We start from the raw sequence: 27,461 nt of genomic DNA, 5'->3' as shown, positions 1-27,461 counted from the left end.
TGTGCACATTCAATTTTTCTTACTCGATGTTATGTGTAATTCATGACGTATATATATATATAAACATGTGCAGTTTCCACTGGATTCTGCTAAATATTCAAGTTGATAAGGGAATAGTTGAAGTAAGGGACCCATTGAGTAGAGGCCTAGACGGGTTCCGCGACTTGCAGAACATTCTCCAGAGGTAATTTCAATCATTAATTGCCGCGCTATATCTTTCGTGAGATATCAATTAATTATCCACTCATTCAATCATTCTTTTGCCTGGCAGGTGTTGGAGAGCTTTGAAGAATAATATTGCGGGTAACTTCGCGAGAAGCTAACATTTACTCTTGTACCGTGCGCCCAGCAGCCACATGGGACGAATCTATGTGGATACTACGTTTGCGAGTCCATTCGCATGTTAACCACTGAGAAGCACAACGATAATAGATTCAACGTAAGCAATAACATTCACAACTTTAGTTTATTATCGTCAGTATTTCGTTATCAAGATTGATATAGTCATATTCATCTCATTTTCCTATATAGGTCGACTTCATGCGGGAGAAGCTCCAACCACACGAGCACATACTAGGAATTACGGAGGAATTGGCGGGACTTCTAATGAAAGAAGTAATAGACGACAACGGCTTGTTTAGTCCAAATAGGCGCAACAAATGATCCCCATGTATTAGTTCGAATAGACGACGGGCTTTAGTCCCGGTGGTAGTGACCTCCATATATATGTGTAAGGGGAATCTACGAAGTTTTGCTCCCAATATTTGTTTGCTCGATCTATATATAATGAATGAACGTGTACAACTTGTAGTAGCGTACAAATATTTGTTATGCAACTTTTATTTTAAAATGAAAAAATGAAATAAAAGGGGGGCGGTGGCGGGGGGGGGGAGGGTTGCTGCACACCTCAAACCCTAAAGCAGCAGCGTTCTGCGCGCGCCACGTAGAGGCCCTTTTGTCGCGGGTGGTAATACCGCCCGCGACAAAAGGGTGTGCCCCTGGGGCACCCCGCGCCTGCCACGTGGTGGACCATATGTCGCGGGTGGTAAGCGACCCGCGACAAAAGGGTGGACCTTTTGTCGCGCCTTCGTTGTCGCGGGTGGCCGCCCGCGACAAAAGGCCCTTAGGGCCCGCGACAAAAGGGCTATTTTCCACTAGTGTCACTTAATGTTTTGCTTGCTTGTTATAGTATAGTACAACAGTTCGCCGCATCCAAATTATTGCATGTGCCTTATATTTTCTTGGGCGAACAACTGTCGGTCGTGACCAGATTAGGATTGCTTTATTTTCTTTAACACTCAATACTAGCACCTTATGCGTGAGATGCAAGGATTATTTTACAAAAATAGCCTATGTGAAGTGTCCAAAACAAACATTACCAACATAAGTATATTATAATCCTCAAAGAAACTGCCTACTTTTTTATCTTAGTGATGGAAATACAAGCTCAGACAGAAAAGCAGAAAACTGATAAGGGAACTATAACAGATTAAAAAATCGACAACAATGATGCTCTGTACTAACCCATGTGTCAAATGTAAGTACTTTCTTACATAGTTAGCCTACGTGGAGCGTCTAAAACAAACGTCACCCAGAGAATTCTATTAGATTTCTCAGAGAAGTTGCCTACTTATTTTAGTAAAGGAAATGAAGCTCAAGAAGACGGCTGTGCGCCATTGTCTGAATTAAGACTCGGACCAATAATAGACTGATAAGTCCGGTTTTAAAAGGAGGCCATAAGAGACAGTCCTGCAAAACTTCAGCGATATGATATCATATCAGGTTTAGGGATATTTTCAGAGAGATTAAATGCTAGTTCAGAGAACAAAAAAACCTTGGTCCAAAACTGATACTGCACTGCATGATACAACATGTTACTAAGCACCATCTGTTAGAAAGAGCCAACAACAGGTAGTGGAAACCTAATGTGCAGCGAACCTGGAGGCAACAAAGCTGTGATTTCTCTTTGAGCTGATCAAGATAGTAACATGGTGATCAACTTAATGTCTTAGGTCAATCTCTGAATTTCAAATCCGAATTTCCTGCAGCACGATGCTGTGGATATACACTATTTGATTTTATTTGATGGCAGGTTTCTGAAGCAATTTATTAGACTTATGCTCAAACTTGCTCTACATCAGAAAGCTTATGGCATCATTGAGGTTGTTGATTCCAAACTAATGAACTGCATAGCTCCAAGCACCATTTCGTCGGCCTCCTCCCACATCCTGCACCACCGCCGAGATGACACCGGCAGCGTGCCGCGATAATAGCCAGGTACCGTTCCCGAAACCGCGTGGTGGGCTCTCGACCGCCTTGGCGAGCGACGAGGATGGCACCGTCGATCTCGGATCCACGTCGAGGCCAAGGGCCTGGCCGCCGCCGCCGGGACTGTATTGGGGAAGGATTCAACAGACAATGGTAGTCATGCCGTCATGCCGGCTGGAGGGGGCGAGGGGCGGTGGCGCCGGAGTTGGGGAACGGAAGGAGAGCGGCGGCTCTCCCAGGCCATGGAAGAATGAGCGATCCGACTCTCCCATTACCCGTTGCGATCGACACATGTTGGGCCTGAACCAGTCTATTAGGCTGGGCCCGTCTATTGGGCCGAGCCTCTTTTAAGGTTTTTTTTCCAAGGTGCGAAAACTGACAGAGGTATGTAACATACCGGTGGAGTTTTGAACTGTGGTATGGAACTTTTTGGGCCATTGGATGAACAAAAATAAAGGGCAGTCATTCATTTAGGGGTACCACAAAAGAACTCTTTCTTTATCCCTCTGCCGTGGACGTGCGTGAGTGGGATCCATGATAAAAATAAAAATGACCAAGAAAATGGTTAGAAAAGGCGTAATGGACTATTTGTACGACGTGATACTCTGAACAATGTGATATATCCCACAAAAAGATCAACAAATGCGGAAACGACAAGTTCTAGGGACATTCCGAAGCTACAATTGAAATGTCCATAGTTTATATTCAAATTATGTTTCAACGTAGATAGGTTCAAAAGATATTCATAGGATTCTTTCACATCCACTTTGGTGAAACAACTAATCAAAAGAAACAATAACTTGGGTGGATTTGAACTGAATAAATGCATTCGTAATGTAACCAATATGATGATTTGGTTCGAGTGGTGACCATTACCTTGCATAAACCATATTGATTTATCCAAGAATGAAATTGATCATATGAATGATGTTCATCATTTAGAGCATTTTTCACCTTAGCGGCGACAAATACAAAAAAAATATATATTCTTACTTTTTTTTTAAATAGGCAATGCCTAGCCTCTGTATCAATCGATGCATACAACCTTTTATTACATTATTAAAAACGTATGTAATATTAAGAAATATGAATGCATTTGTAAATGTACTAGGAGGCGGTGGCACGGCGCATGCCGCGCCCGTAGCCTTTTGTGTGTAAAATGCTATTAAACTTGAATTTATGCTAATCGTGTAAACACTTTTAGGGGGTTTATTTTTATTAAAATGTGAGCAGTGGTGTTAGGAGAAAGTAGTCTGTCGTTACGTGCCTAGGGGCGCCACCTGGGCGATGCCATGAACACGTGTATCTGCATGTTGTTTGGGTAGAAAGCAGCGACAACCAACCATAAGATCTGTAGATAGCATGCCCTCGGCCAGAGCAGACGCCTTGTTGAGGCTCACATCTTCAACGCCGGCCGCGCCGTTGGCCTGTTCTCCACTTTACAGGTGCAGAGGCCAGAGCGGTTCACCAAATGGTGGTGGCGGAGGCCCCCTTGTGGCTTCTAGAGGAGATAAACAAGTGGATGAGAGCGTTCTTCTGGGCTGGTAAAAGTGAAGTTAGAGGGGGGCAGTGCCTAGTTGCTTGGAGGAGCATCTGCAAGCCAAAGCAGTACGGGGGGCTGGGAGTCAAGGACCTCCGCCGCTGTGGTCTTGCCCTTAGAGTGAGATGGCATTGGTTGAGGCGCACGGACCAGGAGAGACCGTGGCAAGGTCTTCCGGGTCTCAATGATCCAGAAGCCGATGGCGTGTTCCAAAGCTTAGCGCGTTTCGTTGTGGGGGATGGACAGCTCACCTACTTTTGGAGGGATAGATGGATTGATGGTTTCACTGCGGAGGAGTTGGCACCTGAGGTGTTCGCCTTGGTACCGACTAGGAGAAAAAATACCCGTCGGGTGGCGGAGGCCCTGTAGGATGAGGGATGGATCGATGATATACAAGGGGAGATGACAGTAGAGCTTTGGACACAATGCTTGCGTTTGTGGGAGGCCGTGGAAACGGTGGAGAGAGACGTCCTGAGTGCTGACCGCATTGAGTGGAAAGGGGCAAGCTCAGGAGTATACTCGGCTAGAGACACTTATAAGATGCTCTGTACTGGAAGTGTCCGCTGGAGTATGTGTAAGCCAGTGTGGGGTTCCTTCTCACCCATGAAAGGCAAGATATTCGCTTGGTTGGCCTTGAGGTACAGGCTCTGGACCTCGGATAGGAGGGCGAGACACGGTCTCCAGGACCGCCCTGATGCATGCTATACATGTTTGCAGGAGGAGGATAACGTTGATCATATCCTGACTCTGTGCCCATATTCCAGATAGGTGTGGTGTAGAGTGCTTCACAGTGCGGAACTGCAGATCGAGGACCCAGGTTTTGTTGGAAACTTGCAGCGCTGGTGGACGGAAGCTCGAAAACGGGTGAGGAGATGTGATAGGAGGCGCTTCGACTCCATGGTTATCTGCACGGCATGGACAATTTGGAAGCAAAGGAATGCGAGGGCTTTTGGCAACATCCGCGAGCAGAAATCCGTAGAGCTTATGGTGGGAGAGATTAGACAGGAGTTTCACCTTTGGGAGAGAGCCAAGAGAGGAGGGAGGCTAGATATAGCGAGAGAGTAGGCCTAGGCGGAGGGGGGTGTGTGTGTGTCTCTGCACTTTTGTGCGCTCTTGTACATGTTTTGTTTCTTCCTTCTATAAAGATAAGGCACGCTTTGCGCGTGCTCTCGAAAAAAAAAAGAAAAAAAGGCTGGCCTCTGCCAGAGTAGGCGCCTTGCTGCAAGTGCTGAGGCTGGCCTCCCCTAGAGTGGCTTGCTGCAAGTGCTGAGACTGCTGCTGTACAAAGAGATGCGGGGGATTTCAAGTCGATGAGAATAAGCTTGAGCAAGAATGGATTCAGTCGTCCATTGCTGGTACGCTGTCTTTTCCGGTCGCGTCCCAATAGTCTTGTTTCCGTTCAGATAGCACCCAAATTCAAACCGAAATTGTGGTGCTAAAAAAAGCATAGGCGAGAGACACAACAGTTAGAATGCCTTGAAATACATCATCATTTTGTTCATCCAGTGAAATTCCTTGTTAGTACCGTGATTTGAAACTGAAAACTGAAAGTAGAACAAAAAGCACCGATGGCTGACCTGCTCCCGCGCCGGCCGCCGATGGCTGCGAGCAAGCCGGCCGCGCCTCCGCCCCGCTTCCCACGTGCCTGGCCGCACCCGCGAAAACTTCTCTTCCCGCGCCGGCCGCCACCCCCACGTCCCTTACTGCGACCTCCTCAACCACTGCTGCGTCCTACTGCCGCTCGTCGCCCTGGCCAGCGCTTCCGCCCGGCTGCCTGTGATCCGCCCCTGCATGAATCCTGCGTGACGCCCCTCCCTTCTGCGACACCCCTGCATGAATCCTGTGCTCCCATGTCCTCTCCAGCGCGCCCGCAGCAGCTTCCTTCGCCCGCTCATCTCCTGCGCATGGCGTGGCGACCCACGCACTCGTGTCCCAGGTCCAGCACGCCTGGCCTCGTCCTCGCATTGTTGCCTCCAGTGCGAGCCCGCGCACCCGCCCGTCCTCGCCCTGCGCCCGTGCGGCCTCGGGGCTACGTCCTCTGGTACCGCGCGAGGCCGCTGCCCGCCAGCGGCTCCCGCGTGCGCCCCTGCAGCTCCCTCCTCTGGCTCCGGCCAGCCGCTACCTCGAGCGAGCCTCGCCCTGTAGCTTTCCTCGACCTGAGTTGCCCCGCGCGTCCTGTGTCCGTCAGGACGCCACCCCCTCTGGACCCGCGATGACCTTCGCACCTGCAGCGTGCCGCCGTGGACGGCACCGAGCCCATGCTCCTCCCCTGCGCGCCGCGCCCCGCCGCCGGCGCCCCGCTCGTCGTGTCCGGCTGCGCACCGTGAGTCCCGCACCTCTGCCACTCCAGCCACACACGCGCCCAAGTCTGCCGCTTCGCCCGCTCCGCGCCCGGCGCCGGCTGCTCCGCCTTGATGCAGCCGTCTGCTCCGACTTGATGCACCATCCAGCTGTCTGCTCCGCCTTGATGCACCATCCAGCTCCTCCGCTCGCCGGTTCCGCCCCTTCAACGCGCTTGCCCGGCTCCGGCACCCTGCTCCGGATCATGGCCCGGCCACTCCTCTCGCACCATGGTCAGCCGCTCGCCGGTGACCTCTAGAGATTGGCAGAGAGAAGGATCCCTCCATCGTTGTAAGCTGCAGCCAAGCCTCGGCAGGGCCATGGTTCTGCTCAGCACCGCTGTGCCACGGCAACATTTTTGTGAGGGAGAAAGATGAGAGCGGCGACTGCGATGGCAGGAAGAGAGGAAAAAAGAGAGTTGGTCGGTTTGGGTTACCGATTTCTCTGATTTGCAACGCATCAGGAAGGTTCAGGTTCTCTATCTGTCATACCAAGCGGTGGAGGTGGGTCCAACAACACTGCTTTGACCCAAACCACCGGGAGCAACCACATCAATATAGGGAAACCGGTAACCGGTTGCCCACCAGGTCAAAAAAAAAAAAAGGAAACAGAAAATAGCCATGCCTAGACCAGGTAAGAAAGAGAAGAGAACGTACGTGTCTATACCTAATTGGATATAAATATCCCGTGAATAGTAGCCAAGCAAAGAGGAGCCCTCTAAATCAGCTAGCTTTTATATAGGTTATAATTTAACCAAAAACCTACATCACTAATTTAATAACCAAGAAAAAGGGACCATGCAACCGTGACTTGCATCTTACACACGCCGACATTAAGGGAAGAAAATCCTATACGACATAGGCCAGTTCGCTGGACCACCTTCCGCGGCAGACACGTAGCCAACCGAATCTCAAAGCAGCATGGTAAAACCGGCCCTGTTTCATGCCTACCAAAATCCAAATCCATTGCTCCGCAACTTCCAGGCGTATTTGCGCAGCCCAGCAGTAAAGCCGACGGGGACAAGCACGCAGAGCGATCGGCCGACTGCCGCGAGCCACGGCGGCTCGCCAGTAGCCGCCGGCGGGACAACACGCATGGGGGTCGGGGGAGCGGTAGACTGGGGATTCTGAATCGGGGTCAATCTTGCCTATCTGCTTTGAGATTCGGTTGACCACGTGTCGTCTGCGGAAGGTGGTCCAGCGATCTTGGCCATACGACCTGGTCGTATAGGATTTTCTTCCGACATTAAGCACACCACAACTTCTCCCACATATTTCTTTGGAGTGAATACTACATCATCTCTTGTAGAAACTCGTTCAGCCCCTTCCTCAGAAAGTGCCATAATAGAAACCTTCAACTGTTCATTTCCATCATCACTAACGGAAACAACACGCCGTGAAAGATTGATCGTGCCATCGCCAGCGACGGGCAATTTACCCTCCCTGAAATCAAGCAACATAACTTCAACATCATCTATGCTGGCGGTACTTGCGGTGAATACACCTTGAAAACCAATTGGTGCCAACGATGATCCAACATCGAGCCTCACGCAAATTGTTGCCTCCAATGTGGTGGAAATCTAACTTGAGCGTGCTACGCTTGCTAGGGTAATCTTCGTGATAAGAAATATACATACTGCTTTTCAATGTTAAACTATGAAACTTAGGTCTACATCGTCGGATTCAGTTGCGCCCTTGACTTTGAGCGTGATCTCGATGTTCCCAGGGTCGATACATGTCACAATAGCACGGGTCGGACCCGTGAGTGTTAGATATGGATGCTGCACATATAAGGGTGAACTAATTCAGTTATTATATTTCGTCGGCAGATATTGATGAAAACAAAAGAAACACGATGTAAAATAGGAACACATATAGATTACCTCCTCTGAGATGGTCTCACAATTACTTCTTGCACGGGAGAAGATAATATTGCGCTTGCGACCGTAGTTCTTCCGCCGGAAGGGTCGTCGGTTAAATACATAGGAGGGACATGCGCTGCATTGATGGATTTCATACATGTCATATATAGCCGGTTATATATACATTGGAGTGGGATCAAAATTTTCTAGTAACATGCGCAGTTAGAGCAAGTCCAACAGGCCCCCTAAATTTCTCTCCCTACATCTCCATGTAGGGGATACCCCTAAAAAGATGCTCCCCCTACATTTTTTCTATCTCCAACAGCTCCCCTATATCATCTCCCCTATATCACATTCACATATATTTTAACAATAATTTGTAACTAACTTTGTAAACGGTTAGTTTTGTAACAGCCAGAATTCGAATGACTATATTTCATAACCGTGACAAAATAAAGAGTAGTACCAAGCAATGATCTGAAATAGTTCATACAACACATAAAGACCACCAGAAATAGTTCATACAACACACTAATCTTAACAGATACTAGTCCGCCCAACTATTCAGCGCAACTTGTGAAGCTCAAATAGATGAGTTCCGAGCAATGATCTGACTCCGCAAAAGCTTGTAGTATTGTTGTTGTTGCTCATCCATACCAGTAATGTCCATGCTCATTATTTCACGGTCTTTCTTCAGTCTAACCTTTTCTTGTTCTAGTGCCAAGTGTTGCTCTTTTATTGCAGTAACAATTGGACAACAATTTGTATAAAGAATTTCCCCAGCAATTGGACAACAATTTAAAGCAATTATCCAACTAGCAACAATAAATTTCAGAGCAAAGTTGACACACGCAGTAGAACGAACACAGGCGCAGCAGCAAACTCTCAATCACTTGCGCGCGGGACAGAACTGCAGCGGCCGCCGCCAGCCCTTGACCTCGTCCCCGCACGAGCTACAGCTCCAGCGTGTAGACCAGCCTTTCACCGGCCGTCGCCCCGCGCCTGCACGTGCGCCCGACTTGCCCCTGCGCGCGCGCCCGGCTCGCCCCGCCGCGGGTGGCCGCCGCCACCCCTGCTCGTCTAGCTCGCCCCTCCCTCCCCTCCTCTCCCAGCCGTCCCCGCTCACCATCTCTATCTGGATTCCGCACTCGAAATCGAAGAAGAAGAACAGAGAGGAGACGTACCTGCTCGGAAGAGTGGTGGCGGGAGGAGGCTTCCGGGAGCCACCGATTGGTCGGGCCGGCCGATAGGGGAAGCCTCCACCGCCCCGATGTGTAGGGGGAGAAGCGGGATTGGGTAGGGGAGGCGGATTGCTAGGGGCCGGCGTCGGTAGGGGAGCTGCTGGAGACGTCTTTTTGCCTCTCTCTCCCCTATATTTTCTATCGGGGTTGGTAGATGTGGATCGTAGGTCCATCTCCTGGTGCTGGGTTTTGTTTGGGATAATATGCAGCAAGGATCGTTATTTGATACAGAAGACTCTCCATTTACGCGCGTGTTACGAAAAGAATTCAGACGTTCCGGGTCTGAATTTACTGCGTAAGATCCGTGTATATATAACCCCAACTCCTACGCACAAGGAAAGCTTTCCCTGCCATGCACGATCCGTATCTATCACCGCCTAATTTACGCAGTCCACCTGGGAGGTGCTGCCGGAGCTACACTGCGACAGCAGATTCGGCCCTTCAGACGGTTACGGCAGGGACATCCTACCGAGCATCGGCGGCGACGACGACGGGGGCCGGCCTACAGAGTGCTGCTGATCGGCGCCGACAAGCACAAGTCGCAGTACAACCTCCACGCTTTCGCCGCCGCCGGCGAGGCGAGCTGGAGCGCGCCCGTGATGTGCTTCGACATGATGGACCGCCAGATCTGGTCCATGGATGACCTTGCATGTTTCGACCTTCTTGCCACCACAGCGGACGGCACGCGCCTGTCGCTCCTCGTGTACCGTGGCGGCCGGCTAGAGGTCTGGACAGAGCAACAACAAATCGACAGTGATGGCCGCCGCAAATTAGGCGGCAAGGCAAAGTGGGTTTTCACCAGGGAGATCGACCACAAGCTGACCGAGCTGCTCCAGCAGCTTGATCGGCCGTCGTGCTTTTGGTCGGGAGAGAAGGGCGACACGGCGCTCGTTCACTGCGAGGAGCGCATCTACGTTGCTTATCTCGATACCGCGGCATTACAAGATGTGACGGAGCACTTTCATGACCTTCCTCGTGGCATGATTCTTCCCATGGAGATAGAGTGGCCGACCTTCTTCGTGCTGCGCCTTGGCAGCCTTTCAGTAGGGTAGCTAGCATAGAGAGTTTATCAGGGAGGTGCCGTTTTGGCTCATAGGAGCAAATGCTCTCATTATATAAAATAATTAAAAATTAATTTTAAAAATGTTAAAAAATTTGACATAATTTTTTTGGTGTACATCGTGACATTCTATGTTCATACACAAGTTTTCATGGAAAAACAACATTTTGTGTGGTGTGCACAAAAAAAACAAAAAAATGTGTTGTATGTAGTCGTGTTACAACATCAAAATTTGTCTTTTTTACAGGAGGCACAGGAATTTTTTTCTTTTTTTGAAAATTTGTGTACCAACATAAAATGTTTAGATGTACATGTAAAAATTTAGTTTAGAATTTTTTGATACTTCAAAATATGGATTCACATAATGAGAACAAATGCTCCTATGAGCCAAAGTGCATTTCCCGTTTATCAGTTATATTATTGTTATACATACACAATTTATATACTAGTACATGCCTTTCGTTTATTTAGATGAATGCATTTGGTTACACGCTTTATTTGATACAGATTATCTGGATTAACATATGCTTCCTAATTATTACATGGGTTATTAAGTGCTGAATTTTGGCTTGTGCTATTCCCAAGCATATCATGGATCATTGGTGCACTACTGCACTGAACACTCATTTAATTAGTCACAGATAGTTTTACAACATGAAGCTGAAGAGCTACAAACATGGCGGAGTACTACTAGTTGAGGCCCAACGATCTTTGATTTTCTTATTAGAGAGATTTTTTCTGAAGCAATCCATAGTGGCAATCAATCCACAAAAGGAAAAAAATGCAGTAGCATCAGTATTACCAGCAGACCTACCTGCAGGCCTGGTAGGTAGCATCTGTGAAATGTTGCTCTGCATAATTCTTCTCTACTGAGCTGAAATTGAGATGTCAAAAGTTCATGCTCTGCTTGCGGATAAGATTTCTGTCTTAATCGTTCCATATGTGCACTGTTTTTTCTTCTTAGTTGGTGCCACTTTTTTTTATGAAACGCCAGTGCCAAATTCTTTTACCTAATTTCAAGGAAATTTCTCCAAAGAATTACCTTTAAAGGTTGTTGAGGGGTAGATTAGCTTCTACAAACTTGCAGGAAGTGTATTGGTTCATTTTGCTTGACAGACAAAGTGTCTTTCTAGGAAAGAAAAGGTGCTTAACTGGAGATACAGCCGAAGCAGAATTCTGCAAAACACTATGTTTAGTTGTTTACCCAACTTTATCTTTGTGTACTTGATGAGGAAAAGTTTCAGGCCACTTTGAACTGCAACCGTTGTGGGTTGGTGTGCGTTTCTGATTCGGTATCTATTATCTGGATACTCCTCCAAAGCAAAACCAGCAAGCATGCAGCGTCCACAGCAGTCTAAAGCAATATCACATTTCTTTTCCTTTTATTTCATGGATTTTTTTCCAATAACCATGACAACTAGCATGATCATCTTATTTTTTTCCAATAACCATGACAACATGACAAGTAGATAACAATGTTTATTGTTATGGACTTGGATTTCAGGAAATAAAAAGGTATGTTGTTGATTTCGTCACCTGATCAGACAAACAAGATGATCATGCTAGGAGCTGCCCAGCCCGGAAATATTGGGCCATGCCGGGCCGTTTGGCCCAGGCTACCCATGGCCAGATATATGAGGTACATAAACTTTGTCGTCTTGTTTCGTAAGGCGGGTATCAAGATCGTGCAGTGTCGCACACTGTGCATAATGTGTATTTTCTTCCCCTTATCTACACTACTTAAAAAGGAGGAACGTGTTCCCTATTCTACCTCATCTCTCACTACGACCAACTTTTTCGTCGTCCTCGTCGTCCATTCCGCGAATGGCCTGGCGTCCATTAATGCTCCCAGAAATCACGCCCTCCCAAAATTTGGCCTACTTCGTCAATCTTCCAGCACACCCATCCCCTTCTCTCTCCCGTCCCGACTGAATCCCCTCCCACAGCTCCTTCCTCTTCTCCCGTCCGCGCAGCCCCTGATCCAAAATCCCAGGTAGGGTTCCGCTACCCAGTCGCCGCTCCCTAGCAGGGCTGACGAGGAGGCGGCGCCGCACACACAGAACGCCGCGCACGCTCTTCCCTTCCATGGATTCCATCTCTTCACCGCCATGGATTCTGTCTCTTCACCGCCATGGATCCCAGACCTGTACCTCGAGTTTCACGACTCATCGGATCCCATCAACTTCAAGGAGCAGGGGATCGTGTACATGAAGCAGGCGTCCATGAGGACAATTCTGGCAACTACGTCCACCTCAAATACGAGAAGAACTCCATGATCAAGGAGGCCATCATGACCAAGTTCACTGAGTACCTTCGCCGCACCGACCAGATCTGCACCGTCCTCGGTGGTGGAGGCGGCGGGCCACCAGGGGCGGCCACGCGGCCGTCGCCGCGTTTCCCAAGAGCAAGTGGAAGGATGGCGAAGATGAGTCCGAGCAGTCCAACCCCTACTCCTATGATTCTTTTCCCCTGCTATCACGCTTGTTCGCAAACTGCTTCGCATCTCTGATGTTTGGATTTAGGATTTCTTTGATCTTCAGATGATACTAACCATGTTACTCTATTTCGACCAAGGAATGTGCTTCTGTTGTTTCAGATTCCATGCCAATCATTCACAAGGTTGTTGAATATATCTTTATATGTTAGTATGACGTGTTGATTTACTGCATAACAGTTTGTTAACTAATCTGTAGAAGTGATGCATTGCTGTTTGTAGATTTTACCAATTAAAGGGAATACTGGCTGTACTAAAGAATGTAAACACCCATCGGATTGAGGTAATACCTTTTCATGTTTTCTACATCGTTCATTTCATTTTCTTTTGTTCTGTTGATGTGCCCTTGGTAAATGCAGTCAAAGTTATTAAAACGTCAAGAAATTTAATTATGACTTATGTTGCGTACACATTGTTCTTCAGAATGCAATTGCATCTGATGAAAGCATTAAGCATGCTTTCTGAATGTATAGGCTGTATAGGATGGTTTAGTATGTGGTTTATTTTCTCACTTATGATACTCAGCTTAAATCATATTACACTCACTGCTCAAAGGTGAATTTCATAGGCTAATATGACTTGAGCCTTCACACAGTCTTGCAAAGCTATTTTTTTTCTTGAACACACGCGTAAGCGTGTGTCATTATATATTAGAAGAAAACCGTCAGAAGACAGGAGCATTACAAGATTGTAGCAGAGCTACAATAAAATTTAGAGAAACAGAAAAAGGACATAGTATATGATTGTTGATGTGCATTCTGTAACACTGTGTGTTGTTAACAATGTACTGAAATGATCGCTACCATGAAAAATGTCATGTTGTTTGATGAATTTGAACTCGAAAGGCTTCTGAATTTGCTACGATTCAGATTTACTCATAGAGTAACTCAGTAACAATTTTGTCCTATCTTTGCGGCATGTTGGTTGTTCTTGTCTGTTTACTATTCTGTTCAGAGGATTATCATTGGCAAGTGTTCCAGTTCTCCTGCACGGAGTAGTAAACAGTTCTTCAGTTAAGTTTGGATCCATATACTATGTGGTTCTTGTACTAACAAGGTGAGTGACATACTATTTTCAGGCAAACAATCGTTTAGCAACTAATAATATGCAAAGGTGACTTCATGGATGTGCACTTGACATTCACATTCGGCCCCCGAATGAGGAGAAAACTATCCAATCTGCTGCAGATCTTCTCGGTTAACTGTTTGTTTTTTCGGCAAGTATACTTGACCTTTATGCTATGAACGAGATGTTCATGCAAATTTATTAAACAATTTCATCTAATGCATATCGAACAACATAAAATCCAACAGCTGTAGAATTAGCTCTCTGTTGTAATCTTTGTCCTTATTCTTTAGACTCTATAAATACTTGATTGTGTGATAGCAGATGGCTACACCTAACATGAGTTCTCACATTATACTCTAGAACGCTTGTGCTGCCATAATCTATGAGGTGCAAAGAAGTGCTAGGTCAGAAGCCAAAAATGAAGAGATCTATAACCAGGAACTGGAGGTAAGATGATTGGTTCCAAAAACAGCCGAATTGTTGTAATGGAGAAATCAATGTTAGCCTTCCATGTTTTAATTTTTGGCCATGAGATTCGTAATATCACGAGGGTCGACGGACTGGCTGGCCGTGCCGGGCCATACGCCGACGGCCCCGACATTTGGCCGTCGGCGTACGCCACAGCCGTCGGCGTATGTCGCCATTCCTGTAGTGTACAGGGCACGTCGGATGGAGAAGAGAAACGGACATTGCTAGGTGCTTCTGGTTTTTGAAATAAGTTTTTGCCCGGCGTGTAAAAAGAAAAGATAAAATTCGGTGCAGAATACTCTTTGCGAGATATTTTTTTATTGTGTTTTACATAGACAAAAAAGAAGTCAGTTATCTGCACAGAATGTGGAGACGTATGCGCGAAATCTTTCTTGATTTTTTTTTTACATTTTACAATATTTTTTCATATACACCCAAGGTAAAAGCAGATTTCCGAAGAGAAACACTCTAGTCACAAACTCACAATTCCCAAGAACAGCAATGGATGATTGGTGCACTCTAGTCACAGATTACTTTTAGCAGCGTCAAATTGAATAACTGTGAAAAGGGTCAGCTCGCTCGATGTTTAATTACCTCAAGCTCAGAACCTAGCACCACCTTTGATTTTTTTTGAGAAGCGATCTTCTTTTCGATCTTCTTTTCCTCTCAGTATTTTTTTTTAGAGAAACATGGGCTTTATTGATTACATACATAACCATAATGTTATTATAAATGATCTCACAGAGACACTCCAAAGTCACACCACGAGACACACATCTAGAAGAAAATCCACATAAACGAGCCAACGAGTGAACAACAACATTTGCTCCTCGATAAATATGTTTGAAGGAGCAAGACATAAACGACTTCATCAGCATTTTGATGTCTTCAATGACTGAGCCATTACTATAACGATCAGTAGTTGAAGAGTTCACATGCTGAACAACTGAAAGGCACTCTGATTGAACAAAAACTTTCTTAAAGTCTTCACATTTAGCAAAGTATAGGGCCTGCCTAGCCGACATAGCCTCAGCTAGCTCCGGCGATGTTGTCCCCTCAAAGTGTTGCTACAAGTAGCCAAACATGCACCATTATGGTCTCGGATCACAACGCCACTACCCATCCGATTTGAAGCGGAGAAGATTGCTCTCAGTTGTGGTAGCAATCCATCTGAAAATAAAGGACGTACGTTGTACAAGCAGACCTGCGTGCCAGATGTATGGTAGGTGCTTGCCGATAAGATTTGTGTAGTAATCGTCCTAGATATACCCTGTTTTTCTCTTCCAACTAGCCAGCCGATGTAATTACAGTAGTATTTGTTATAAACGCGGAAAGCAAATAATGAAGAATGAAAAAGAAAATTGCAGTAGAGACACAAGATTTAACGTGCAAAAACCCCTCCAACACAGAGGAGAAAAACCACGGGTGCCAGCAGCAAATACTTTACTATATCGAGAAGTGTTTACAAACATCGTGGATTATCTTATATTCTGATAAACCCTAGCCGGCAGCTTACAAGAGGTATATATAGACGGCAACATCGATCTGTACCGCGGCCCAAGCCTCCGATGACGGGTCTCGCTCCGGTCGTTAGTAGTTAGCCTCCGTTTAATATGAATTTAGATCACAACATAAGAATACTAGTAAAAGGCACGTGCACGTATAGAATGTATGAAATGCTATTTAGCAAATATTACAAATTCAATTCGGCACTGATTGGCAATAAGGCCATTCTTCTTCTGCAGCGAGACGTCCGCAGACTGTGAGCGAGGAATTTCAGGAGGTGATCTTGGGGCCTGGGGAGATCTTGATCTAGGAGCAAAATGTATATGTGGCGGGACTGGGTAGGAGCGTAGAGATGTTTGGTGGAGTCCTGGACTCCTGGTCTCCTGGAAAGAAGGTAAGCGAGAGGCGGGGTTGACCCTCTGACTGCATGCTAGGAGCAGAGACAGAGGAGGGGCGAGGCGAAGGCCCGAGAAAGATGAGATAACCGCCCTCGGTCGAGAAGCATCCAGAAGGGCCTTGATTTAGCGCTAATAACGTGTGAGCCGTAGATGTACTTAAGAGTTGTGCTTTGGCGGGAACACTCTGGTAAATCCCTCTTTCAAAACTCGGGTACTATAGTAGTAGAGATTAATTTGTTTGCTTAGGTTCATTCTGCCAACGATGTAGACGATGTGGATGCCACATCGCCGTCCCTGAAATTGAAAGGAAATTATCTCTTGCGATCTCAAGTTAAGTTCACGCACTATTGAAGATTATAGAAATTAGAAGCCCACGAAGTACCTATGCGTTTAGTATTTAATTTATACACGGGGAATGATCCAGATTTAGATGAAGAAGTGGTACTGTTTATTCCATGAAAACATGACCTGTTACCGCTTAATTATTGGGATCCGTCTAATCTAAAAACCATCCCATGACTCTAAAACAGTTTTGGTGTGGCTCACGAAAACGACCAGAAAACAACAGACTCCCATGATGTCCCAAAAAATAATTTGCCAGGATCCACGGGACCAAGAAATAGCACTACAGCCGCAAGATGGTGTGTTGAAATAGATTGATGATGACAAGTTTTTAAGACGACTCGGCAGATGTTTACCAATATTCTTCACAGATGTAGATATCGTCTCAAGATTGAAAACAGTGAATTAATTATGAAGTCTCAGTAATTTCTTTATCCCTCTACGGTGGACGTCTGTGAGTGGGATCCATGATAAAAATAAGTGACCAAGAAAATGGTTAGAAAAGGCGTAATGAACTATTTTTACGACGTGATACTCTAAACAATGTGATATATCCCACAAAAAGATCAAGAAATGCGAAAACGACAAGTTATAGGGACATTCCGAGACAACAATTGAAATGTCCACAGTGTATAGACAAATTATGTTTCATCGTAGATAGGTCCAAAAGATATTCTTAGGATTCTTATCACATCCACTTTGGTGAAATAACTAATCAAACAAAACAATAACTTGGGTGGATTTGAACTGAAGAATGCATTCATTTAACCTAAATCCTAATGTAACAGATATGATGATTTGGTTCGCGTGGTGACCATTACCTTGTATAAACCATATTTGTTTATCCAAGAATGAAATTGATCATATGAATTTTAGAGCATTTTTCACCTTAGCAGTGCCAGATACACCCGATTTTTTATATATTCATACTTTTTTTTAAATAGGCAAGGCCTAGCCTCTGCATAAATCGATGCATACGGTATTTTATTGCATAATTAACAATGAACACAATATTCAGAAATATGAATGCATTCGTACATGTAGTTAACCAAAAACCTACATCATTAATTTAATAACCAAGAAAAAGGGACCATGCAACCCTGACTTGCATCTTACACGTGCCGACATTAAGCACACCACAACTTCTCCCATATTTCTTTGGAGTGAATACTACATCATCTCTTGTAGAAACTTGTTCACCCCCTTCATCACAAAGTGCCATAATAGAAACCTTCAACCATTCATTTTCATCATCATTAACTGAAACAACACGCCGTGAAAGATTGATCGTGCCATCACCAGCAACGGCCAATTTACCCTCCCTGAAATCAAGCAACATAACTTCGGCATCATCTATGCTGGCGGTGCTTGCGGTGAATACACCTTGAAAACCAATTGGTGCCAACGATGATCCAGCATCGAGCCTCACGCTGATTGTTGCCTCCCTGGCACGGTCAATGTGGTGGAATTCTAACTTCAGCGTGCTACGCTTGCTAGGGTAATCTTCGTGATAAGAAATATACATACTGCTTTTCAATGTTAAAACTATGAAACTTAGGTCTACATCGTCGGATTCAGTTGCGCCCTTGACTTTGAGCGTGATCTCGATGTTCCCAGGGTCGAGACATGTCACAATAGCACGGGTCGGACCCGTGAGTGTTAGATATGGATGCTGCACATCATACAAGGGTGAACTAATTCAGTTATTATATTTCGTCAGCAGAGATTGATGAAAACCAAGAAACACGATGTAAAATAGGAACACATATAGATTACCTCCTCTGAGATGGTCTCACAATTACTTCTTGCACGGGAGAAGATAATATTGCGCTTGCGGTCGTAGTCCAAGACATCACGCACGGTGACCATGCCAAACACATCTATCGGCCACCGTAGATCTTCTCTTATTGATGCGAGTTTGATAGATACGATATGTAGGCTCTCTCTAGTTCTTCCGTCGGAAGGGTCGTCGGTTAAATACATAGGAGGGACAGGCGCTGTTGATGGATTCCATACATGTCATATATAGCCGGTTATATATACATTGGAGTGGGATCAAAATTTTCTAGTAACATGCGCAGTTAGGACTTAGGAGGGCATGGTACTTACTGATCTCGTCGGTGTCCCACGTCCTGCCGCCGGCGAAGTAGTCGCCAGCGTTCCATCCTAAATACTGGGATTCCTCTTGGTTAGGGTACCAAAACTCCTCCGCGGAGCTCCGCCGACTCAAGTCCAGCCGCCGCTCTTGTCTCTTCCTGTTCTCTTCTTCTTTCTTCCGGCTATCCTCCTGTTTCTTTGCAGCGGCCATGGTAGATGTGGATCGTAGGTCGATCTCCTGGTGCTGGGTTTTGTTTGGGATAATATGTAGCAAGGATTGTTATTTGATACAGACTCCCCATTTACGCGCGTGTTACGAAAAGAATTCAGACGTTCCGGGTCTGAATTTACTGCGTAAGATCCGTGTATAACCCCAACTCCTACGCACAAGGAAAGCTTTCCCTGCCATGCACGATCCGTATCACCGCCTAATTTACGCAGTCCACCGTATATATACACGATCGATCGACGATCCGGTTCACCGCAGGCCCGAGGAGCTTCCACAAGCAAGATCGATGGCGATGTCGACGACTACGCTCCCGGAAAAGGTCGAGCGCGAGATCCTCCTGCGCCTCGACGACGTCCCGACCCTCTTCCGCTGCGCCGCCGCCTGCAAACGCTGGCGCCGTCTCGTCGCGGCGCCCTCCTTCCTCCAACAGCGCCGGTGGCCACGCTCCCTCCTCGTGGGCTACTTTACCCGGCGATGCCGCGTCTCGATGTTCCCAGGGACGAGCCCCACCGCGGGCTGCAACAGCGGCCAGCTCGCCTTCGTCCCGTTGCCCGGGCCTTCCCTGCTCGGCTGCACTTCTCGCCGTCCGCTCAGCTCCTTTGTCGTCTCTGCTGACGGCGACGCTGCTGCCGCGGCCGTCGTCGACCGTTCCGTGCCGCTCGCCACGCGCGGCGGTCTGCTTCTCGTGCGCCTCTACCCAAGCGACGACGACCTGAAGCCCGACGTAATCCGCCTCGCCGTCTGCAACCCGCTCGCCGGCACCTGGGAGGTGCTGCCCGAGCTGGACTGCGACAGCAGATTCGGCCCTTCCGACGGTTACGGCCGGGACATCGTACCGAGCACTGCCGGCAACGACGACGGGCCGGCCTACAGAGTGCTGCTGATCGGCGCCGACAAGCACAAGTCGCAGTACAACCTGCACGCCTTCGCCGCCGGCGAGGCGAGCTGGAGCGCGCCCGTGATGTGCTTCGACATGATGGACCGCCAGATCTGGTCCATGGAGGAATCGCACGCCGTCGTGTGCGGAGGACAAGCGCACTGGCTGTTCGTCAGCAGGTCGAACCACTTCCACATCCTCAACGTCGACATCAGCACCGGCCACGTCTCCTTAACCAAGCTCCTCCTACCAACGCAACAGGAATTCCTCCCAAAGGATTTGGTCGACTCTGTCAAGCGTGGCGGCGGCGCAAGTTTACGGGAGGTTATTATGCGCGCGCTACGTGACCTTGCATGTTTCGACCTTCTCGCCACCACGGCAGACGGCGCGCGCCTGTCGCTCCTCGTGTACCGTGGCGGCCGGCTAGAGGTCTGGACAGAGCAACAACAAATCGACGGCAATGGCCACCGCAAATTTGGCGGCGAGACGAAGTGGCTTTACACTAGGGAGATCGACCACAAGCTGACCGAGCTGCTCCAGCAGCTTGATCGGCCGTCGTGCTTTTGGTCGGGAGAGAAGGGCGACACGGCGCTCGTTCACTGCGAGGAGCGCATCTACGTTGCTTATCTCGACACCGCGACATTACAAGATGTGACGAAGCACTTTCATGACCTTCCTCGTGGCATGATTCTTCCCATGGAGATAGAGTGGCCGACCTTCTTCGTGCTGCGCCTTGGCAGCCTTTCAGTAGGGTAGCTAGCATAGAGAGTTTATCAGTTATATTATTGTTATACATACAATTTATATACTAGTACATGCCTTTTGTTTATTTAGATGAATGCATTTGGTTAGCACGCTTTATTTGATACAGATTAACTGGATTACATGGGTTATTAAGTGCTGAATTTTGGCTTGTGCTATTCCCAAGCGTAGCATGGATCATTGGTGCACTACTGCACTGAACACTCATTTAGTTAGTCACAGCTAGTTTTACAACATGAAGCTGAACAGCTACAAACATGGCGGAGTACTACTAGTTGAGGCCCGACTATCTTTGATTTTCTTATTACAGAGATTTTCTCTGAAGCAATCCATGTCTTCCAGCTATAGTGGCAATCAATCAACAAAAGGAAAAAATGCAGTAGCATCAGTATTACCAGCAGACCTACCTGCAGGCCTGGTAGGTAGCATCTGTGGAATGTTGCCCTGCATAATTCTTCTCTACTGAGCTGAAATTGAGATGTCAAAAGTTCATGCTCTGCTTGCGGATAAGATTTCTGTCTTAATCGTTCCACATGTGCACTGTTTTTTCTTCTTAGTTGGTGCCACTTTTTTTTTATGAAACGCCAGTGCCAAATTCTTTTACCTAATTTCAAGGAAATTTCTCCAAAGAATTACCTTTAAAGGTTGTTGAGGGGTAGATTAGCTTCTACAAACTTGCAGGAAGTGTATTGGTTCATTTTGCTTGACAGACAAAGTGTCTTTCTAGGAAAGAAAAGATGCGTAACTGGAGATACAGCCAAAGCAGAATTCTGCAAAACACTATGTTTAGTTGTTTACCCAACTTTATTCTTATGTACTTGATGAGGAAAAGTTTCAGGCCACTTTGAACTGCAACCGTTGTGGGTTGGTGTGTGTTTCTGATTCGGTATCTATTATCTGGATACTCCACCAAAACAAAACCAGCAAGCATGCAGCGTCCACAGCAGTCTGAAGCAATATCACATTTCTTTTCCTTTTATTTCATGGATTCTTTTCAAAAGAATCGCAGTAATGTGGAGTCAGATTAACTACTCCAAACTTTCATCAAGGATATACATGAGCTGACAGTTTCCAACTTTGCTTTGACCGACCAATTGTTGATACAAAAAAATTCTTGCATGAAGTACTTTCAGAGCAAACAGTACTACTACTCCATCCCCACTCATGTCTACCACTTACTAATCAGTATGAAAAACTTTTGCATCAAGGAAATATTGATGACAAAGCTGAAAAGTCGAGCTTATGGGCCAGGAGACAGAACTGCAGATGTGTCATCTAGGAACGGAAGCATCATGGGAAGAACTACTGATCCATGAAACACAACATTCAACCAACGAAATGTATGTTTAGTACCACAAATTGTCTTTTCCGACGCATACAGTAATGTGAACCATGATTTGGCCAACCTTAAAATAAGATTACATATGCAAGAACGATAAGCATCAAGATGACATTATATATGGCTGTGCTATCTTTTCCTTGAGATAGATGGTGAGCCTCAGATGAATCTTTGGTTCAAGTAACCATGACAACATGACAAGTAGATAACAATGTTTATTGTTATGACTTAGGTTTCAGGAAAAAAAATACGTTGATAATTTCGTCGGCTGATCAGACAAACAAGATGATCATGCTAGGAGCTGCCCAGCCCGGGAATTTTGCGCCATGCCAGGCCGTTTGGGCCAGGCTACCCATGGCCAGATATGTGAGGTACATAAACTTTGTCGTCTTGTTTCGTAAGGTGGGTCTCAAGATCGCGCAGTGTCGCACACTATGCACCATGTGTATTTTTTTCGCCCTATTATATTTTAATCAGGAGCAAGTTTAGCTTGCCTACTCTTTTTTACCAGGACAGATCAAGACTCAAACAAGATTAGTCAAGTACCTCAGGTCCCTCAAGTCTCAGCCATACTAATTCAGCTATGCTAGACGCTGCAATAAGCTGCATGTTGGTCCACAAGATGTAGCCGATCCATATGCATATGACACACCTAGACAGCTTTGCTACTCCTGGTGCATGGATCAGTGCCAGTGTCACGAAACGGTCTCTGAAGACGACGCATATAACGGCATATACTAGAGACTAGAGAGGCTGTTTAGTTACCTTGAAACGTAACCCCGAGGGGCGGAGAGAAACAGTGACGACCTCAAGTGAAGCGTGCAAGCTAATACTACTACGGCTGCAACCAGTAGTGTGCTAGTAGAAACCATCTGGTTGTGCCGTCTCGTTTCCATCCGTGACCACGACGAACAACGACATTTTGCACAACGTACTTATTGGTTGGAGCAGTTCAGCTCACACAATAAGATTCTTAATTATCCCTTTTTTTGCAAAAGATTCTTAATTTTCTCTCGTCCAGATGTACACACATACATGTATATAATGTCTTTTCTTTCGCATAAACGTATAGAGACATACTACTCAATCCCGTTACATATTAATTGGAGTTTAGCACTAAGCTAACAAAAAAATTATTTCATCGGTTCTAATTTTGTCTACGTCTTAGATTAAAATTTTGTTCCATATCAATCTACATTTTTGTTTTGTAATCAACGGTAACACGAATCCTCCTTTCTCTATTTGATGTTATTTTTTCGATAAAGAGAATATGTTAATATCGATAGATACCAATTACACACAGGCTCTGCAACAACACAATATCCTAATGGCAGCATGGATGCACACAACCAAAAAGAGAAAATGAAACTAAGAAAAAAAGTCCTAATACGGTATTCTAGTCCTAACATCAATAGTACACCCACACCACCAAGACAACACCTGAACTCCAGGCATTCCAAAAGCGACGTTAACAAGAAGGGAACGGTGCACATACACCATCGTTGCTCGATAAAGGATTTTAAGTTTTCACCCTGAAGATAGCCCCCGCTCTCAAAATAATGCCTCCAACAAGATCATTGCCAGACACAATCAATTAAGGATATACCTTGGATTTTCAACCTAAAAGGTAAGACTCTGAACTTCACATGTGTTTCCGTCCCCACTTAGTGGCGGAGCCAGCAGGGTGGAAGGGTGGGGCAGGGCCCACCCTAAGATTTGGTCTAGCCAATATATTATCTATAGAAAAATTATGAAAATTTGAAAAGGCAGCCTAAATTAGGCCCGTCCCACCCTAGAAAAATGGGCTGGATTCACCACTCTTACATATTGCTGCTACGAAACCCAGAACACTAAGCAAGTCCCTCAAGGCGCAGAGACTTGAACCTTCATTGCTAGTCCTCCAATCCGTCCCTCATGGTATTCTCTGCCTCTAACTTCGCCATGGAGCAAATGTCTCCATATGGCAAGAAAGAACAGAGCTTCGCGCCGCTTCCTCCATAACCAAACGACCGGAATAAAGCATGCGTGCACACGACCGAATAGCACTGATCCAACAAACTCCAGGCATAAAGTGCATTGTTACTTTCACCGACGGAGCCTTCCGAAACTCACCACTTCGGCCATATCAAGAGGGACCGTCCTCCGTAAGATCTCCACCTTCGCACAAGAAGGATCCTAGGACCGCCACCTTTATTATCCGATGCAGATGAGTAGGTCCCAACGCCGCCATCCGCTGGCCAAATCTCTAATGTAGCACATATTTGTTGTTTACGTATCAAAATATTACTCCCTCCGTTCCTTTCTATAGTGCCTATAGATTTTTGGTATTTGTTTCAGAATATGAGGTTGTAGCTTAGCTTTTTTTCAATTACCCCCTCCCCGTTGAGCTCCCAAATCGTTCAGCTCCCAAATTTATTATGGTAAGTTAGGAAGATATGGATTTCCCAAATTTTACGTTGATCTAAAATCGTTTAGCTAGGGGTCTTGTGTAAAAAATACTCTTGCGCTAATTTCCGTGCTAAAAAACTATAGGCACTATAGAATGGAACAGAGGGAGTAGTATTAAGTGACTTGCTAATTGGTCTTAAAAATTGAAGAATGTAGACCAAAAGAGAACAACGTGAGTATATTTAAATATTTTACCCGAGTATACAGAAAAACTTGTCAATATTACAACATTAAGTATATAGTACAGACATGATGAATCTAAAGTTTTCTTGTAGTCTTGTAGATGCCAAAATCCAATTTTATTCTAGGGTGCGTATGCTACTGCTATCAGAAACGCATTTTAAAATGTTAAAACAATTCTGAACAAAAAAATTCACACATACATGTCGACATTCTACATGTGTATTTGTTAAACTGTTAATTAGGATATGGTAGCACATTAACCGATTTTTGTCCGGTAAAGGTATTCGAGGACGAATAGTTTCAGCGGGTTTAGTTGGTGTTTGTAAAAGGCATGCTATTTCTGTTGAGAAATTGATGAAAAGCGATAGCCCGTTTGGAAGAAAAAAATGTTGGCCTTAAAAAAATCCGACACCAACCATTATACTCACTGAAATAAATTACATCCAATCATTTTGTTTCCATGGAAGAAGCACAATCTGACAAGAATTATACTCACTGCAATAACTTCTGAAAGTTAGTGGCTTACCACCTCGTGCTTAATCTTCCATAGGCACGTGCATCCTGAACTGGTGGAGCAACAAACAAATAATTAAAGCATGTTTTATAAATGAAGGATCAGCACCAAAAGAATTTTGGCAATTGCGTCTAGCCTTCCTCTTCTGATTTCTGAACTTCCATTTTGTGAATCAACTCAGTCTTGGTCTGGGTCATACTTTTTACAACAAATAAACTAACAAGAAAATCTGGATTTCTTTGGCAAGTTGGTAGCACAGTATAAAAAACAGCTCAGCCTAACAAATCAGAGCACTCCTATTGGCACTATCAGCTCTCACCATCCAAGAGTCCTCTGCTTCTCCTCCTTCCCCTTTGGCCGTCCGTCCACGGAATCTCTCTCCGGCCATGGCCGCGCCGCGCGGCTCACTGCAGAGCCCTCTCCTCTCCTCTCCTCTCCTCTCCTCTCCTCTCCGAGCAAGAGTCAAAGTCTAAGTCACACGCGACGCACGCGTATGACACACCCCGCCTCATACTTATAGGCAGCCAAGGGCCAAGGTGGATCCAATTTTCGTTGGTGTTTTCAAACTTGGCGCCACCATTTTCAGCAGAGACAGAGGCAAATCTGGGTTCTATCTCAACTTGTTGGGAGGAAGGGAGGGATTTAGGATGATGGACGGCCAGATTGCAAAGAGACCCGGATTGATGACATGGAAACCCCTCATAATAACTCGTGCCAGGAATTAATGACCCATGGTTTGTGATCCCACCGGTTACTCGTCTTCCTCCTAAGGCCTAGTGCCACCATAATTCGAGGGCCCAGACTTCCATCCATGCATGGAAACTGTGGCCGGATGAAATTTGCTTTCCTTTTTTTACAAGTACGTGAAGCACAATAGATGTTTCATTAGATGGAGAAGCAGAACATCCAATTAAGATGGAGCATATCACCGGGTCGTTAAATTTTACTGGGAGCATATCATGGGGATTGAGCGAGTATATTTTTTCTAACCTTTTATCTATGGAAACTCCCAAAAAATTCATGTATATATACGAGATAAATTATTGTGAAGCCAGATTGATTTTTTTTATCATCTACACAACGACATGGTATAAACATTGCCACCATATATATGTCACGTACAAAAGGAATAACATGCTCTAGTCCAAGTACACAAGTAGAGTTAGGTGCTCATCTGTTAGCTGAGTTGATCTAGGTTCATGCCCAGTTGAAGACAAAATAAAGGACCGAATGATCTAGGGTCTTTTCCAAATCATTTGAAAAACAATTCAAAATATTGTACGTGTTACACATCCTTCCCATTTCATGACCTATTTGAAACTGACTTGGCCTTCATACCACGCACCAAATCGGGTTCATCTCAGGAAACAAGTGCCACACACTGTAACATTATAAACTCAATTTATCACAAAGGCCTGGAAAAAATAGTTGGAAGACAAATCCTGGCCAGGCCAAATGCAATGGTCAAGATAAAATAAAATCCATGACCTCAATACCACATGCCATCCACTAGCTACAAAACAGTCACCAAGCATTGCCTATATGCTCCAGGCTAGATAACATCAAACACTACTACAACTATAGTTCCTCACTAGTACCGAACTTTCCCTTCAGTGGTGCTATTGCAGCTGTCAGCCATTGCAACACCTCCAAGCCATTGGGTGGTGCTCACCAGCATAGACAACAACTTTATTTGATGCCACATCCGTGCTGAAAAGAATTGTTGACAAACAGTGCATGCATTTGATGACTGCTTCCCAGAGAGCAGCGGCGTCGTGCCCCATGTCGACATGATCAACGTAGAACGCGCTTGTCCTGCAAATAGAACGGCTTGTGCGGAATCCATCACAACCTTGACAGCCTTTTGAATGTTTTTTTGGCCCGTTTTCTTCTTCGCCTTCCTTATTTGATCCTGACATATATAATGCAACATTAGTTTTTACTGCTTTATTCACACACTAACCTATTTAGTGTGCTATTGATAAACATTAGTTTTTACTGCTTTATAACAGACATCATTCGTTTACTTGTGATGGTTCCCGCTAGGAAGAGACAAGTACATAAGGTAGAAAAGAGCTTACAAGATCATGCTAACTTCACAGCCTCACATTAACCGGTAACGCTTGTTATCCCTTCGAACACCTTTAGGAATACCCTCTTCAGATATAATGGCAAATGCCACCACAACTCTAGTACATATATACCTCCACATAGCTCAGTTGATATGGATAACCATTATTTTCTTTCAGGGTCTGCTAGAAGATCTTCCACTTTGCGTCCAACTTATACAACTCTTACAAATCTACGAAGTCCATATTCAAAATGTATTAGGTCAGGCAAAAAATATATGAGAGGATGGTAAGTGAAGCTGAGTACGAGAAAACAGTTCGCCGAACACAACTGCAAACCATTTATGCGCTTTGCAT

General features: G+C 45.6%; 2 long non-coding RNA genes across 2 annotated transcripts; one reads left to right on the top strand and one right to left on the bottom strand.

The window, feature by feature from the left end:
- Positions 1 to 7,676: 7,676 nt before the first annotated feature.
- LOC124658918 lies at positions 7,677 to 9,378 on the bottom strand. The gene is made up of 3 exons (XR_006989385.1): positions 9,194 to 9,378; positions 8,031 to 8,145; positions 7,677 to 7,928 (listed from the first exon to the last, which is right to left on the bottom strand). It is a non-coding gene; the product is annotated as an uncharacterized LOC124658918 (long non-coding RNA).
- Positions 9,379 to 12,705: 3,327 nt separating this feature from the next.
- On the top strand, positions 12,706 to 13,993 carry LOC124668262. The gene is made up of 3 exons (XR_006991617.1): positions 12,706 to 12,929; positions 13,027 to 13,087; positions 13,883 to 13,993. It is a non-coding gene; the product is annotated as an uncharacterized LOC124668262 (long non-coding RNA).
- Positions 13,994 to 27,461: the final 13,468 nt, after the last annotated feature.

This window comes from Lolium rigidum, chromosome 6, assembly GCF_022539505.1.
Source record: "Lolium rigidum isolate FL_2022 chromosome 6, APGP_CSIRO_Lrig_0.1, whole genome shotgun sequence".
NCBI lineage: Eukaryota > Viridiplantae > Streptophyta > Magnoliopsida > Poales > Poaceae > Lolium > Lolium rigidum.
The sequence above is the reverse complement of the archived record's forward strand: the minus strand, read 5'-3'. Positions and strand labels throughout refer to the sequence as shown.